At 40.2% G+C, this 15,232-nt stretch overlaps 1 protein-coding gene and 2 long non-coding RNA genes across 3 annotated transcripts in view; all 3 read left to right on the forward strand.

The window, feature by feature from the left end:
* LOC117424012 (butyrophilin subfamily 1 member A1-like) overlaps nucleotides 1-15,232 on the forward strand; it is a 403,039-nt gene that overhangs the window by 133,046 nt on the left and 254,761 nt on the right. The gene's annotated exons all lie outside the window — the stretch shown is intronic.
* On the forward strand, nucleotides 1,821-4,439 carry LOC131709403 (uncharacterized). The gene is made up of 3 exons (XR_009311504.1): nucleotides 1,821-1,985; nucleotides 3,739-3,858; nucleotides 3,963-4,439. It is a non-coding gene; the product is annotated as an uncharacterized LOC131709403 (long non-coding RNA).
* Nucleotides 10,065-11,518, forward strand: LOC131709405 (uncharacterized). The gene is made up of 3 exons (XR_009311509.1): nucleotides 10,065-10,466; nucleotides 11,122-11,223; nucleotides 11,451-11,518. It is a non-coding gene; the product is annotated as an uncharacterized LOC131709405 (long non-coding RNA).

The raw sequence follows: 15,232 nt of genomic DNA on the forward strand, positions 1-15,232 counted from the left end.
GTAATACGTGGGTGCGCTTTTATCAGAGATGACACGCAATAATACGTAATCCATATTTCGCTCATCGTCTATGATGTTGCCTGTAGTTAAAGTGTTGCATCTAAAATCAGGGCCGGCATTAGGGCAAGGCAAACAAGATAGATTAACCAATCAGGTTTCGAGTTTAGTTATGTGATAGAATAACCAATCAGCTTTTGAGTTTAGTTGACGATCCAACCTCCGTTTAAAAAAAAAAAAAAAAAGGTTATCGTGGTTGACTGACAGAGTTTCCCAGCACCCAGTTTCTTTGTATAATCCCTGCCATGCTGCTGTAGCCTATCAGGCTTTGTTGAGCTGACTCGCTTGTGTTTCAACTGCTAGTTTCGGACACACTGGAGGGAGTGTGAAGTACTGGGACTTGTGAGAAAATTATTTATTTCAAACTGGCTACGGTGCCTTTTGTTTTTTAATTAATGCTTTATTTAAGCATTCATTTTTGTCTGGGGTAAAAACCCACTTGCGTTTTAAAGAAAAACGAGCTCAGTTTAGATAACTGCATCCAGGCCCATATTAAGGTATTTGGGATCCAGGCCTACTAACATTTCAGGGGCCCCCTTGGAAGCCCCCCATTAATACTGTACAATCAGCTGATGTTTATTTATTATTATTTATTTCTTAGCAGACGCCCTTATCCAGGGCGACTTACAATTGTTACAAGATATCACATTATTTTTACATACAATTACCCATTTATACAGTTGGGTTTTTACTGGAGCAATCTAGGTAAAGTACCTTGCTCAAGGGTACAGCAGCAGTGTCCCCCACCTGGGATTGAACCCACGACCCTCTGGTCAAGAGTCCACAGCCCTGACCACTACTCCACACTCTGCGCTCATGCACAATCTCATACAATACCACGTCATTGGAACAGGCAGTGGACAGCGTTACCACTCACATCACAGTAGCTACGGCATGCACAACAGTATGGTAGTCGGCACTACCACTAGCTCTCATTACCGACCGCATCGTTTCGAATTAAATCAACGCGAGTTGTAGTCGGTGGGACCATGTTATCAGGCAGCGCAGCATGATGTGACATTAGACAAAAACATAGGGTAGTCAGCGCTACTCTCAAGCCTCCTTAACAGTGCAGAGTATAAAGACACCGTTGACTTACCATTGCTAGATCTTATGCTTCTTGCTTTCAAACTTGAGAACTCCTTAATAATGTCTGTTAAGTCCATTTGGCGAAGCAGGTCATGTTCAATCGACATGAGACTTAAATGATTCAGTTATTAAATTAAATAATTCAGTAATTCATTAAATTCTCACTGAGGCGGAAAAATTACTGTCTTTATTCCGGCAAATAAGGGGGCCCTTGCTCACCCAGTGCGATCTCACCTCCTCGGTTATCGGACCCCAACATGCCGTATTGGAGCTAGCAATAGCATTATCTGTTCTGTCAGTTTCTCCCGCCTTGGCAGTTCAATGGCTGGCTCTCATTTTTCTCCTCTGCTGTAGTGGCTGTGCACTCAGCGCTAACCGACTCGCCGCGCTCTGCTTGCTCCTCTGACTCAGGTGGCTCTTCCTCACTTTCATTCTTCTGACACTGACTTTTAAAGAGTTTAGTTAGTTTTGGGATACTGTTTACAGTATAACCTCCTCGGCTTTAGCTAGTTTGAGTTTATTGATTTTTCTTTTGTTCGCACCGCTCTCGTATTTCCGTGACATGTTTGCCGCTAGCTACTCAGCTTAGTTTATTTTAGTTGAACGCCAGTGGGTCTAGATAACATAAGATTTTTTTAATTATGTCAAGTAACTACGGCATGCAAAAGGACACAAAATGTTTTAAAAATAGGCAAATTGTTTCGTTTAGTCCATGCTTTCTTATAAGCCAACCGTTATCAGTTTGACTTTACAGGAACGGCGGGGCTTAACACGGCCCTGACTGCATCGCATGAAAAGAAAGTACAGTTGAATGAGGATTTTACGAGAATGGCGAGGGAGTAAAGTACAGAAATTTATTATAATAATATAGTACAATATTGAAGTTTAATATTCTGTTTTTGGCTCGTTGTCCCGTTTTTCACAAACGCCTGTTACCATACAGGGATGTCAGTAAAATTCGATTTCATAAAAATGAGCGCAGCATTAACATTGTTAACGTGGTTAAGGGACGTAAGGCTTCTGTTTACTTTGCAAGTAGCGTACAATTACATTGTACATAAATGCCGTTTCATTGTGCTTTAAACAAGTCATAAACGGCTGGTTTGTGATTTTATATTGAAGTTAAGTAAGATCCTTCATGTAGCATTATGGATTTTGTTAACGGTAAAATATTTTTATGTAAGGACTGGGAATAATCGACCCGCATAAGTGTAAACCTGTTTAACTGTATAGCTAAATATTTATGAAAAAAACGTACTTAACGTGGGACTTAATACTACTACGACTAATAATAATAACGTAATATCAGAACTACTAATACATGCTTACTGATATTAACTTTTTATGAAGCGCTCACTACAAAGGAATGGGTCCAGTCTTTTTCGTTTTTTTTCTCTTTTAATCGCTGAAATCCATTTTACCCTCCTGTCTGGATCAGCAGGAATCCTTAGAAGGAAACTTTATATTTCTGTCTAAAAGAATCGGGCATTACTGTAATGTTACCGCGCTCGGCATTTTGGTCATCTTCCACAGTAATGCTGACTGTGAAAGAGTGTTCAGCTTGAAGACCAAAAACAAAACCCAACACAGAGCCAGCCTGAGCACAGACATGCTAAGATCACTGGTAACGCACAAAGTCATGATGTCAGCGAAGCAGCAAGTGTGTCGCACACAAACCTTTAGTGGCACCTTGCTCAGGAAAGCCAAGTCAGCCACCTCTGAAGCTAAACATTCAAGATCTGAAAGTGCAGTTTGACCTGTTGGATTCCTTGCTGTTCCAAACACTCACTTTGTGGATAGCTATTACATTTGGTGCTGACTCAGTGACTATTTACAAGGTTTTTTTCCATTTTTTGAAAGTGCTTTGTTTCTCTGTTTTTAGAAGCTTATACATTTCAATTTGTTTTGTTTTGACAGTAAATAAAATACCAACATACTACAAAAATGGCTCTTTTCTGTACTTGAAATAATTTTCAGTTGGTATAAATTAAAAAGGTTTCATCTATACTAAGGTAAACAAAATTAAATTTAAACTGAAACAATCATAGCTAATCTCATTATTTTTTTACTGATAATTTCATCCTCAGAACTCTCCAGAGTGTAGCATTTAGCTGTTTGATACCCTAAAGCGATTCTGAGGGGAAGCCGAGATGTCCTCGTGAAAGAGTGCTACTCAAAAAGAAATGTCAAGGTTGGCAGGTCTGGGGCGTTGAGGTCACATTCCCTCTGGGCTCAATACAGCCTAAAGGCAGGAAAGGAAAAAAGCCTTTTCAGGGTCTCTGCAGAATCATTTCCACTAATTCTGTTTTCTCTGTATATTCATATATATTTAGATTTGCCATTTTCATATTTCTTGTATTCCAATATTGTAATTTAAGGCTCATCCAGGTAGATTATGTCTAATTTAGTTTATGAAAATATGTAAATTCATATCGAGGGAAGACTTTTTCATTCAATTGTTAACATAAATGAAAAAGCTGCTGCAAATGAGCATTGTACAGTTTAATTTGAATGATCTTGAACAAAGCTTTTGGGATGATGTTTTTGGCCGTTTAGACTCTTATTTTCAGGGTTATTAATCTCTGTCTCCAGCTCTTTTGTTTTGTAGAAGCAGTTTATGGGCCGGACAGACGTGTGAAGGCCAGCGACGTGGAAGACCTCATCGCAGAGACGCTGAGATTCGCGCCTCACACAGGAGGAAAGGAGCGACAGGTGAATCACGCTCATGTTCATTCAAATCTAAGTGAACGTACCTTTTTACTTGTGCATGTGCTTTCTCCAAACTGTCATTTTAACCCAACCCTTTTCTTTTCAAGGCAACTTCGTGGAACTGACAGTGAAGCCGGGCAATCATTCCTCTGAAGTGAGCTTTTGAATTCTTGTAAACACTCTGGGTTTCAAGTTCAGCATCAGTTTTGGATGCATTTATAATAAACCTCATGTGACCTCTCCATACCTGTGTGTGTGTGTGTGTGTGTGTTGCTGTGTACCCGGAGCTTTTGATATCTCCAGAATCCTCTCATGTAATTGGGTTAGTTGTGTGTTTGTGTTTATTGAAGAGACCGCTGCTGTAGGAGAGCAGGATCGGGAGATTGGCGGGTAGGATAGTAGGGAGTACATTTACAAGAGGGATCCTAATTAACTGGGAATAAACTCATCATTTTGTGTCGTTGGCAATGTTACCTGAAAGCAGTGTCAATGTTATTTCATAACATTAGTTACGAACGTTCTCGTAACGTTACGAAAACCTTCCAAAAAATGTTCTTTAAACATTACTTAATGTTATCCTGACTTTCGAATAACATTCTCGTAACGTTCAGGGTACATCATTGTGTTCGCTGGGTTACTATCAAATCTATTACTGACACCTTGTGGTCATGATACGCAACTGCACGTCATCACATTTACTTAACATTCAATTGCTGCAAGTGTGTCACGTGATACTAGTGTCGTGTTGTTTGTATACTATTAGTAACTAATTGTACAACCAAAAAAATGTTTTAAAACAAACAGTATTTATTTACTTTAACAACATAGAACAGCATAAATATTCTACATGGGCAAATGTGATCATGTAGCAGGTCTTTATATACATAGAGCTAAATCGATGTTAGTAATTTGACTACGCCACCTTGTGTTTATGGAGGACAAGGACCTCGAATTACACGATCATTTCCCATCACAAAATTACGCGATAGTAATCACGTAATTGCGTGATATTATTATTATTATTATTATTATTATTATTATTATTATTATTATTATTATTATTATTATTATTATTTTATTTTTAAGTATGGCTATGTAGGGTGACCAGTCATCCAGATCAAATTGGCATAATCCCGGTATTAGGGGCTTTGTCCCGCGTCCCGATCGAGGTACTGTCGGGACGCCATTTGTCCAGATTTTTAGAGTAAACGCAGAAAACCCAGATGAAAAATGTGACATTTTTATTTTCTCGTTGGGAAATTTCGTAGATGTGGCTGCTGTACTGTATGGAGGATACATTTGTGCCAAAATTAAAAAATAAATAAAAATTCGAAATAAATAAATAACGAAATAAATATACAAATATAAATAAATATAAAACGAAGTAAATACATAAATAAGTATTTATTTCGTTTTTTATTTCTTTCTTTATTTCGTCTTTTCATTTTGGCACAATCTTTTCACCCTTGTATTTCGAGCTACCGTCAATCATGCTCGATGGGCGGGACAGTAAGTGACTCGGTGATCTACTAACTTTGCCTGGTAGTAGTGCGGAGCAATGATGGGCAGTTCAATTCTTTTTAGTGTCTCCATTTGGTTCAGTTTGGTGAGTCGATTCATCTCTTTCATTTGATTCACTGATTCAGTGACACAAAACCAATCAATGTAGACCGCATTAAGATTGTTTACGCAGGTTTATTTCAACCGGAAAGAGTCATTCACGAACTGCACATCACAAAAGCGATGGAGAATCTATATTTGGTTGACTGGGTTCATAAACATTAAATATAGTTTGACAAAAAAAAAAAAAAATTAATATATATATATATATATATATATATATATATATATATATATATATATATATATATATATATATATAATCCTAGAGATAACATAACAGTAGAGATAACATAACTGTCCTTGGTAGCGGTGTTCAAAGTCCAGTATATCCTGGTGGAAGCGCTCGCCTTGCTCCTCCGAGTATGCTCCCATGTTCTCCTTGAATTTATCAAGATGAGCATCAAGGATATGGACTTTGAGGGACATCCTACAGTCCATTGTGCCGTAGTTCTTCACCAGAGTCTCAACCAGCTCCACATAGTTTTCGGCCTTGTGATTGCCCAGGAAGCACCGAACCACTGCGACAAAGCTGTTCCAAGCCGCTTTCTCCTTACTAGTGAGCTTCTTGGGGAATTCATTGCACTCCAGGATCTTCTTTATCTGTGGTCCGACGAAGACACCGGCTTTGACCTTTGCCTCAGACAGCTTAGGGAAGAAGTCTTGAAGGTACTTGAAGGTTGCCGACTCCTTATCTAGAGCTCTGACAAATTGTTTCATTAGGCCCAATTTGATGTGCAGTGGTGGCATCAGCACCTTCCGGGGGTCCCAGCCGTACTCATCATACTTCAAGGCGTCCAGCAAGGTCTTGATGCTGTTGTAATCCTCTTTGAGGTGCACCGAGTGAGCCAGGGGAAGAGACGGGTACTTGTTACCATTATGGGCACGGCTTTGAGGCTCCTGGATGAGCTGTCAATGAAGGACAGTATAACGAGAACATGATGGGAGACTACATTTGGGGGCTGATTCGTGAAAGTGATTTACAGTATAATCGTAAATCTCGAAAAACTACTCACTTCTAAATCTTTTGTAGTCATTTTTGTATTACTTTAGTATAAATACATGTTAATTTGGATTCATATGTTGTTTTTTCTGACTTTATGTGAACAAAAAGACACAAATTCGCCCGTTTTCTCATTGGAAATAGGTAAATTTCAAAATATCACTCCTGGTCACAAAAGCAAAGTTTGTGGGGAATAATAGCCATTTTCTATACTTTTGAGGCATAAGCAATTAGGAAATAACACTTACTACCCAGGAACAAAAATTGTGTTACATAGTGTATTTATTCAGCACAGAGCAAAACGCTGTTTGCCCAATTCCTCTTCTATCCAGTAAACCTTTAGGGATTAGTCATGTGATCAATCACACGTTGAAGCACACCCATAACCGCAGCATGTACATTTTATATGCAAAGTTGAAACGTGTATATATTTTGTATTTACCACAGTAAAATAACATTTACAAAATGTATATTTAATAATGTAATATATAATAGACGTTTAAGAACGTCATCCATTAGAATGTGCAATATCCTCCTAAAAGGTTGTTGTATCGTAGCTGATACTACGTGTCACCTTGTGGACTAAGGTGAATCACCGTCATTATTAAATTATAAAATATTTAACCGTAGTTGTAAATCGTCATCTATAAAATGCATTCATTCCTCAAGGTCAAATATGTAATCACAAGTTATATAATTAAGCCTTGGGTACAATAACGTTACAATACCAGTATATGTTTGTATTTATTTATTTTGGAAATGAGGTGTGTATCTCAATTATTATTATTATTATTATTATTATTATTATTATTATTATTATTATTATTATTATTATTATTATTATTATTATTATTTAGTAATTTGGATGACTTTACTCAAGATGACTTCGAAGTATTAATCATAATTTGTGCAAAATATTTAACTATAGATGTGATTCATTTAGTATGTGTATAAAAAATAACAAACACACAGAGGCTACAACTAGTAGTGATTCATTTTATTATTTATTTGTATGGCAGACTTACACAAAGTTACGTACATAGTAAACTAAGAACTGTAAGAAAAATAAAAAATAATAATTCTGGTGCACAAACTTGTAATCTGAGTTTCTGACAGCGTGATGCAGCTCTCTAGAAAGTACACCCCGTCTGGATCAGAGATACATAGCTCTGGTCTGGAGGATGTAACTGACGCCATTTTGGCTCACACAGAGTTCTTATCCTGCACTAAGTAAGCGGGAATTTGGATCCAACATGGCACATGCGGTCTTCAGTTTCATAACACTCAACGAGCTGAGAGACAACCCGGTTTCCTTGTTACAACGAACAAATCATCCAGACTCGAGAGGTAAGGAATCACTTCATGAGTTTTGATAGGCTGGTAACTCGACTCCTGTGCGCCACGCAGCTTGTTCATGGGGTGAATCAAAAGAACCGATTCAATGGGGTCTCTGATCCGATTCCCATCGTTCACCTTAGTGAGTCGTTCAAAAAGAACGATTCGTTCGTGAACTGCACATCACTAGTGCGGAGAGGACTCCCTGGGTAAAAATATCTTGGGACGTCCAGATTTTCCCGTCCCAGTTTGGTCTACCGCTGCGGACTCTTCTGCTGTACTGTCATCACTGGTACTGAGTAGAATTTGATGGCGAATTATCTACAAGTTAGTTCTGCCACCTTCATCAATATTTTCATCAGTACATGCTAATATCTGCCCTATTCTTTCCAACAGCAAATCTACTCGACACAAAATAATCATTTACCGACCCACATTCAACTTGAATTAAAAGCTCCCTAATCTTTTCTAGGATAGACTCCTATGTGTCATGTTGCACACATTTGTAACGTATGGAATATTCACAGCATTGAAACTGTAGCCCTGACTGCACGCCTCTCCGCACTACTACCAGGCAAAGATAGGAGATCAGCGAGTCACTTATTGTCCCGCCCGTCGAGCATGATTTGACAGTAGCTCGAAATACAAGGGTGAAAAGATTGTGCCAAAACGAAAAGACGAAATAAAGAAAGAAATAAAAAACGAAATAAATGAAATAAATATATAAGTAAATAAATAAATAAATAGATAAATTATTAAATATATTTCAGTTTCTACTTATTTATGTATTTATTTCGTTTTATATTTATTTATATTTGTATGTATTTATTTAATTTTTTAATTATTTTTTTATTTCGAATTTTATTTATTTATTTTTTTAATTTTGGCACAAATTATCCTCCATAGTACTGCCTCGGGGTAGGGGGTGCTGTTTGGTTCTGCTAGAGGTGATTGGGAGCCTCAATCCTCCAGCATTTCTCTAATTCTCTATTTCTAATTATATTCCTCTCTGTGCTTCTCTGTCTACTAAAATATCTAAGTTTCTCAACTACTCTACCACACAGTAGCTAAAATCAAAGCAATATCTGATATATAGAACACCATGACAAAGCATACCAAAAACAATAATAATCTCATTGCTGATTTTTGAATACCAAGAAAAAAAACACAAAGACATATTAATTTAATGATTTGAGTGGGACTTAAACTCATGACTAACACTGTTGTAAGTGAGGACTCAACTCATTATGCTTCATAGCTGTGTTTGAATGACTTGCAGATTATCAATGCAGATATATCTAAGGGTTTAGAACCTAGGGAGGGGAGGGGGGCAGGATGCTGTGGGATGTTTCAATAGCCTGTTTATAGCTTGTTCCTGTCGTGACTGAAATATTTAGTGTTACCTTTACAGGCAAAATGATAAGGAGCCTTTATACTCCAGCACTGCCTCTGTCTCTCTAAGGAGCCTCTATACTCCAGCACTGCCTCTGTCTCTCTAAGGAGCCTCTATACTCCAGCACTGCCTCTGTCTCTCTAAGGAGCCTTTATACTCCAGCACTGCCTCTGTCTCTCTAAGGAGCCTCTATACTCCAGCACTGCCTCTGTCTCTCTAAGGAGCCTCTATACTCCAGCACTGCCTCTGTCTCTCTAAGGAGCCTCTATACTCCAGCACTGCCTCTGTCTCTCTAAGGAGCCTCTATACTCCAGCACTGCCTCTGTCTCTGTAAGGAGCCTCTATACTCCAGCGCTGCCTCTGTCTCTCTAAGGAGCCTCTATACTCCAACACTGCCTCTGTCTCTCTAAGGAGCCTCTATACTCCAGCACTGCCTCTGTCTCTCTAAGGAGCCTCTATACTCCAGCACTGCCTCTGTCTCTCTAAGGAGCCTCTATACTCCAACACTGCCTCTGTCTCTCTAAGGAGCCTCTATACTCCAGCACTGCCTCTGTCTCTCTAAGGAGCCTCTATACTCCAGCACTGACTCTGTCTCTCTAAGGAGCCTCTATACTCCAGCACTGCCTCTGTCTCTCTAAGGAGCCTCTATACTCCAGCACTGCCTCTGTCTCTCTAAGGAGCCTCTATACTCCAGCACTGCCTCTGTCTCTCTAAGGAGCCTCTATACTCCAGCGCTGCCTCTGTGTCTCTAAGGAGCCTCTATACTCCAACACTGCCTCTGTCTCTCTAAGGAGCCTCTATACTCCAGCACTGCCTCTGTCTCTATAAGGAGCCTCTATACTCCAGCACTGCCTCTGTCTCTCTAAGGAGCAGGGGGCTCTGGGGGAATCCCACTATATGGAAGACGCTGGTTCTGATTGATTTGAATATCTTGGTCAGACAGCTTCAGAATCACTCACCTGTCTTCATGTCATCTTTTCGTAGCTCTGTTCTCCAGGGTGACTCTGACAGCATCTCCAGGAGCCACAGTGAAGGAGGGAGAGGCTCTTAACCTGACCTGTGAGGCAGCAGTGAACAAAACCCCCCGCCCTGAACTCCACTACACCATTGTGAGAGACGGGGAGCCTGTGACTAACAGCACTGACTCTGCACTGTACAGCATAGCCAGCACTGAGAAGAGCCACACTGGGAGCTACACGTGTGCTGTGGAGTCACAGGGAGTGAAGAAGAGCAGCCAGGAGCTACACATTGAACTGCAAAGTAAGATTACAAACCCGTCCTACATGACTATCCTTGATGATTGAAAGTGATCTCACAGTAAAATAGGTCACTTTGTGATCCCATTATATTCCCATTCCTTGAAGAAACAGAATAAACAGACCACAGAATTACCAGCAATTACAACACAATGGATTGAATTATTATTACAATCCACTTCCGAAATGCAATCACTAAATTTATATTTCTTTGTAAATGTTAACCCATTATATTCCTGTGTGAAGAGATAGAGCCTAAACAGACTGCAGAATTACCAGCAATTACAATGCAATGGATTGGTAACAAATACTGCACAGTACAGACACTGTTTTTACACCTTGCAAATTCAGTGGTGTATATTTCCCACTAATGTTTTAGCTACATGCATGGGTTTGATTACATTTTAAACAAATCATTATTATCCACTTTTTGACAAACAATTAAATGAAAACACATTGATTCCCTGACTGAGTATCTTATAAAATGATGTTTCAAATAAAATGCAGTTACAGCAGACAGCCATTCGAGTGACAGAGTGGCTGAAGGCTGTTCCTATAGAGCGAGTGCGAGCAGGGTAATGTTCTTGAATCCCTATCAGCTCAGTCAAGGTGTATGGAAGTCACTCGCACACACTCATACTGTACCTTCCTTCCCCCAGCGTCCTGGCACAGCGCTGTTGCTATTGGCTACAGAGTGAGCTTCACTCTGATTCATTTCATTGTGTTCACTCTGCTGCTCCTTCAATACTGCAGGATCCAAGGTGAGACTCCCAGTCAGTGCACACATTTCACCTGGCCTGTCACAGCACACATGCAGGCTTCTTCTTAAACAGCACAGCCCAGTCTCAGGGATCGTTCATTAAGAATCATTATTTCATCATTAAACATGCACAGCTAGTTTACAAAATACACATTTTGCAAGTTTGTATTTATTTTTGTTAACACAATTATAAGAAACAAACTGAACAATCTGTATATTTTTTTCCAGGTTCCCTGTGTCTCGCTGGTGGTAAGTCAAGGTAAGTCAGTATTATCCAGTATGTGTACAGACAGGGGGCAGCACTCGCTATCTCTACCTGTCATCATCCTTTACAGCACTGAAAATGGAGATGGAAACTTTCTGATTCGCTCTTTAAGAATCCCTCTTACAAACTCTTAACGCTACCCTTCACTTAGACCTGTGTCCTAAGATGCTATACCTCCTCCTCCCCCTCCTCTGATCTCTCTATCTCTGTTCCTCTGGAATCTACCACACTCTCTCCCTCTTCCTCAGCTAAGAACCTTGGAGTCACCCTGGACCCCTGCCTCTCTTATTCCCAGCACATCTCCACTCTGGCACGCACTTGCCGATTCTTCCTGAGCAACATCCGAAGAATCCGACCCTTCCTCACCAACTATGCTACCCAGCTCCTGGTCCAGGCCCTGGTACTCTCCCGCCTAGACTACTGCAACTCCCTCCTGGCTGGCCTCCCTGCGTCTGCCACCCGTCCGCTCCAGCTCATCCAGAACTCTGCTGCTCGCCTGGTGTTCTCTCTACCTCGCTTCGCCCACGCTACTCCACTACTCCGCTCGCTCCACTGGCTCCCGATCACCGCTCGCATCCAGTTCAAGACTCTTGTACTAGCCTACAGATGCCTTGACCAGACTGCACCCAGCTACCTCCAGACCCTCATCTCTCCCTACACCCCCACTCGACCTCTCCGCTCCGCCTGCACTAGAAGACTGGCTCTACCTCCGCTACGCTCCCCTGCCTCCCGAGCCCGCTCCTTCTCCACCCTTGCTCCACAGTGGTGGAACGACCTTCCTACAGATGTCAGGACTGCCCAGTCCCTGACCACATTCCCGCGCCTCCTTAAGACTCACCTCTTCAAACAGCACCTGTAGAACTCCTCTGTTGTATCCTGGGACACTATCACCCTTCATTTAAATATGCTTTATTTTGCTCTTATCTTGCCCCTATTTTACTGCATTTAATCCTGTACTTCAGAATATTGTAATCTGCCAAGTGTTTAACCTGTAGTATTTTGTACTTAATCATATCCTGATGTAACTATCACTATTTAATCATATCCTGATGTAACTTTCACTATTATCTGCTGTATTATTGAATTGTGGTTTGTCACACTTGAAAAAAATATTGTATTTCTTGCTCTTATTGTATGACTTATATTGTAACACTTGAATGTATTTGTATTTGCTTGCGATTGTAAGTCGCCCTGGATAAGGGCATCTGCTAAGAAATAAATAATAATAATAATAATAATAATAAACGGGGTTAATTTGGCTTTTTGGTTTCCAGATGATAAAGATCTAAGGCTTTGACATATTTGACTCATAATCTTTATTCTTTGATTCTTCAATCTAGAGTATTAATAATAACCCTTTGTCAGTAATGTCAGAAAGCTGCTGTCTCCACAGAGTGTTTTTACAGTTGATACACAGCTGCTCCTTACCCTGAAATGCACTCTGTGATTTCAATGGGACTTGATTCCTCTGAAGCCTAGAAGTGTCATCATCCTTTAAAGCTTCTGTTATTGCTGCAGTTAAACTCTGAGCCCTCCTTGTGTGTCTCTGACGTCTGTCTCAGGAAAACCTCGGATCAGGATCAGGAGCAGTCAGCAGAGGGGATTGAGCTCTCCAGCCGTGTGCAGCACACTGGAGTGGAACTGGAATAGTGCTGCATTACCAGAGACTGGAGTGGAACTGGAATAGCGCTGCATTACCATAGACTGGAGTGGAACTGGAATAGTGCTGCATTACCAGAGACTGGAGTGGAACTGGAATAGTGCTGCATTACCAGAGACTGGAGTGGAACTGGAATATTTGAGCTTGTGTTTAGTACACACTAGCAGCTGAGCTGATAATCGTATTGATGTTATTTTGTGAAAAAAATAAAGCGTTAATACTGCCTTACAAAAAATGACTCAAAGTGTTCTGAAGTATACGGAACGTGCAGGTGATGTCATAGGTTGTCATGGCAGCGGCGATCATCACGGGAGTGGTCATCCGGGACAAACGCTTGTGGATTTAGAATAAAAAAAATAATATGGAAGACCAAATTCTAAAGTGCATAGAAATGAAAGTGCTGAGGATGAGAATTCATTGCAGAATGAAATGATGAGGGCTCAGAGGTTTCAGTTAAAATCCGACATACACACATATACAATATATACAAATTAATGACAACACAGGGAGAATATATCTCATACATAATAAAGACAATTCATCTATATAATATTAGAAAGAAAGAAAATAACTCTCCTAACCCCTCCCCTCCCACCACCACAACCTTAAAATAACTCTCCTAAACCCTCCCCTCCCTCCCTCCACCCCAACCTTAAAATAACTCTTCTAATCCCTCCACCCCAACCTTAAAATAACTCTCCTAACCCCTGCCCTCCCTCCCTCCCTCCAATTTAGCAAAACCAAACAATTAAAAAACCTCCGGTTTCCAGAATTAAAACAGTATCCAAAGTCAGTACTGAAAACTATAGCATATAGAGTAAGGCCCTAACAGTAATTACAAAAAAAAAAAACACATCACAGTATCTAAACCTGTCTATTGATTAACTGTTACAATACCGTAGCTTGCTTCACTCGCTTTGTTTTGGCTGCATTGTCATCATTTTTTTTTAAATGTGGGTTGTGACAGATATTCAGATAAATTGTAACATTGAAGAGGTGGGCTTTGTATTAGAGGCTGGTCCAGTGGTTAAAGAAAAGGGCTTGTAACTAGAAGGTCCCCGGTTCAAATCCCACCTCAGCCACTGACTCATTGTGTGACCCTGAGCAAGTCACTTAACCTCCTTGTGCTCCATCTTTCGGGTGAGACGTAATTGTAAGTGACTCTGCAGCTGATGCATAGTTCACACACCCTAGTCTCTGTAAGTCGCCTTGGATAAAGGCGTCTGCTAAATAAACAACTAATAATTATAATAATAATTAGAAAACTGGTGACAGAGTCGGAAATCGCGCGTGACGGGCAAGTGTATTAATTTGTTACATTATCTGTCTCAATGGGGATTGATTTTATTCTTAATAAAAGGATGGTAAAATGCGATTGACAGGTATCTGGGTAACGGATAACTGAGTGCTGACTATGTATGTGGGATATGTATTCCCATCAAGGATCACAGAAGAGAGGGAAAAAGAGAAGAGAGAGGGAGAGGAAAGAGATGAAGGGAAGGATGGGGGAGAGGGGGAATGAGAAAGGAAGTAGAGGGGGAATGAGAGGAGGAGAGCGGTAGAAAGGGAGTCTGCCGTCCAGATGCTTTTAGTGAAATTAATTTGAACCTTTAGGAGATTAACACAGAGGTGACCATGGACACAGGTGTGAGAAGCCGTGACATTCCACACACTCTAGAGAAAAAATTCTCAAAAGAATTTAATTTAAAAATTGGACAAAACACATTACATTGTTTACAGTCCAGGTCGCGGATGTACCAGCTAAATCTATAGAGCACCCCAGCCCCACATTTATTCCCATTGCCACACTGTATTGTAGATTATTTTGTGCTCTGTAATGAAAGCTTCATCCATTAATCCGGGTTCATACACTTTTTCAAACATCAAAATTCCATACTTTTTTCTAGACTTCCATTTGTTTTTCCCAGACTTGTGTTTTAGTTTCTACTAGTTTTTCAATAGTTATCCACATAGACGGGCAGCCGCAGAGCATTATATCTTTTTGATTCAGAGCAGAAGTTGCTCCTGGTTTTCTAACAGTATTTGTCAGAATCTGGAGGTGCATATCCAGCAAGAGACAATGCA

This window comes from Acipenser ruthenus, chromosome 43, assembly GCF_902713425.1.
Source record: "Acipenser ruthenus chromosome 43, fAciRut3.2 maternal haplotype, whole genome shotgun sequence".
NCBI lineage: Eukaryota > Metazoa > Chordata > Actinopteri > Acipenseriformes > Acipenseridae > Acipenser > Acipenser ruthenus.